The sequence below is a fragment of the Tachysurus vachellii genome, chromosome 9 (assembly GCF_030014155.1).
Source record: "Tachysurus vachellii isolate PV-2020 chromosome 9, HZAU_Pvac_v1, whole genome shotgun sequence".
Lineage (NCBI taxonomy): Eukaryota > Metazoa > Chordata > Actinopteri > Siluriformes > Bagridae > Tachysurus > Tachysurus vachellii.
The window spans coordinates 28,336,096-28,339,070 of NC_083468.1; the positions used below are offsets into that span (position 1 = coordinate 28,336,096).

At 39.1% G+C, this 2,975-nt stretch overlaps 1 protein-coding gene across 3 annotated transcripts in view; it reads left to right on the top strand.

Annotated features, from left to right (window-relative positions):
• The window catches only part of secisbp2l (SECIS binding protein 2-like), a 20,006-nt gene extending 18,269 nt beyond the window's left edge, over positions 1-1,737 (top strand). For all 3 annotated transcript variants that reach the window (XM_060878490.1, XM_060878493.1, XM_060878492.1), the window contains exon 18: positions 1-1,737. This exon is cut by the window's left edge and continues 1,335 nt beyond it. The gene's annotated coding sequence lies outside the window, so the exon portion shown is untranslated.
• The last annotated feature ends 1,238 nt before the right edge of the window (positions 1,738-2,975 follow it).

A 2,975-nucleotide genomic window follows, 5' to 3' on the forward strand; every position in this document is an offset into this window, starting at 1 on the left:
GTGTGCTGATAAATCACAATAATCACAATGTTAGTGCTTTTTAAACACAGCTAGCTGCTCTGAATAATAAATCTAGCTACCTAATTTGTCCTAGACAGATAGTTCTGTATGTTGACTATCATGTTGTGTTCATCAGTTTATTCACCTTTAGCTGTAGACATAAAGCTTAGCACAAAACATATTGAGTAATTAGCCTGATGCTGTTAGCTAGCTTGCTACATGTAACCATCATGAATTGACATGTTTTAATTCAGCAGCCTAGTGTGTGTGAATGTTTGGTAGCAGACATGCTAACAGTGTTGTGCTTGTTTAGTGTATAATGTGTGTGATAATCAGCACATGGCTAGCATGATGATTACTGATCTGTACAGGTTCAATTAGCTTTAGGCTGTTTTTTCTTTTGTCCCTTAAAAACTAAGTGTTCTAGTGGATGTACCATCAGGTCTGAAAGTCTGAGTGCACAACCAAGAACTTTTTATATTCTGTTCTGTAATTAAACTAATGCTATTGTACAGTAAACAATCATACACTTATTTTTTCAACGTCACTCACAGGTGTTAGCCTGTTAGCGTTAGCCTGTTAGTGTTAGCCTGTTAGCGTTAGTCTGTTCACAAATGATTCTCTACGTTTAAAAATCTCTCTTTGAATCTAACTGATTAAGTTTAAGAATAAATATAAACGACTCCTGGAGTGATTCAGTTAGATCCAAACTAATTTATACACTGATTCGTCTCTGTGTCTGTGATTCTTTAGTGATGTCAACTTGGATCTGTGAACCAACTTTCTGAAAAATTTACATACATTTAGATGTGACTCATTTACTGATTCACTTAATAATAATAATAATAATTATTATTATTATTATAATATAAATAATATAATAATAATGAGTTCATGGTGGTGAATCAGACTTTATGGCCGTGAGCAGATGAAGGAATCGTTCGTTTATTAGACTTATGAACACACTGAGGACAGTCACTGTGTGTGTGTGTGTGTGTGTGTGTGTGTGTGTGTGTGTGTGTGTGTGTGTCAGCTTTGACCCAGGATCAGACTTTCACCTAATGTAGCAACAATAAACACAAAAACAGATTCTGCATCAGTGCTGACTGTCTGTGTGACTGACTCTGTGTGTGTGTGTGTGTGTGTGTGACTGTGTGTGTCTGTGTGACAGTCGGTGTGTGTCAGACTTTCCACTCATGTTATCTTTTTTCTTTTTCTCCAATTTAGCTTCTCATGATGTTGAATGATGATGCTCTCTCTCTCTCTCTCTCTCTCTCTCTCTCTCTCTCTCTCTCTCTCTCTCTCTCTCTCTCTCTATAATTGATCTAATTCCTGTAGAATGATATTGTATTGTAATGTCTTCACTCACCTTTTTGTGGTGTTGTAGCTTTATTTGGTTGAAGATTGTTTTACACACACACACACACACACACACACACACACACCCCAGATTGTGTAGAATAGATGTGTGTGTTGTGCAGCGCAGTGTGATTTGTCCTTGTGTGTGTGTGTAAACTGTATCATTTGCACTATGTAAATATGGCAGACTGATCGTGATTGTGGTGTTAATGTGAAACGGTGATATGAAGGATTTCTGTCATGCTGCTTGTGTTACTGTGGGAGCTTCTATACAACACACACACACACACACACACACACACACACACACACTCTTTTTAATGTGCTCTTTTTGACATCTGACCAATTAACACCATTAAACTCTTTTAATGAAAACCAGCTGCTGTGGAGCCTCCACTCCTTTCTCACACATCACACACTTTTTATTTCTCTTTATTGTGGTTGTCACATGAATGAAGTCAAGGTCACATGACCGTACTAAATGATGCACCAGGTCACTCTGAGATCAGTGTGAACACCGACCTGTTCACTCTGCTCTGTAGTCAGTGACTCTGTGCAGCCAGATCTGTCCATCAACATCCTAAATATCTGAAGTGTAACGTAATGACATCAATATTTTATTGACCAAAGTAATAAAAAGCTCAGAATTCTGAACACATGCATCATAAATTCAAACTGATTACAGAGCAGTAAGTGGATGAGTCAGTAGTGTTCTAGCCACCAGGGGGTGCTGCAGCAGCACATATCAAATCCACCCACCTGAACACTCTCCCATCACTCACACCATCATCATGGGCTTTTAAATCTCAGAACTGCTCCAAGTGAAGAGCAGGAAGTTAAACTGGAGCTAAAAGAAGGAGAAGAAAAGGGATTTGGAGTCATTAAAAAGACAAAATATGTTTATAAATGAACAAACAAGAAAGAAAGAATGATTAAAGAAAGAATAGGAAAGAATATAAAGGCCAGAAAATGACTTGAAAAGGAAAAGGTGGGAGGGGCTTCCTCTATCTCCCCTGTCAATCACAGTGTGTGGAAGAGGGTGGACGTGTTACACGTGTTAGCCTTCACCCTTCTCTCTGTCATGATGGGAGGATTGTTTGGAGTTGGGACGTAAAAAAGAAAAAGACGAGAGGAAGAAAAATAAATTATATTTATATACAAATGTAAAAAAGGTGTGAGAATTAAGATATTCCACATGATGAGTTTGTAAATATTGTGAACTGGGATGGTGCACAAACTAACACAGTGATCCAGTCAGTGTTCAGTGTGTCAGCTCCTCCCTAAAGGGGAGGAGTTATAGAGTTTGTTATAGAGTTTGTTAGTCACTAGTAGGAAAGATCTCCTCCTGGTGGTCTTAGTCTACTGTACAGCTGAAACCTGCTCCATGTTTTGTGTGTGTTTAACCGGGTTATGTAGCTCAGGATCAGCCCGAGAGCTGATTCTCCTGTCTGTGAACCAACAACCCAACCATGATGACCATCTCTGGCTTCAGCAATGTCCAGAAGCGAATCTGACTCCTGCCAGAAGCTGTTGTCCAACCTCAGCAAAGGACTGGATGATGATGTGCAGCACTGAACATGGCCTTCCACACTGTGCCCCAGTTTAAAGGATATATA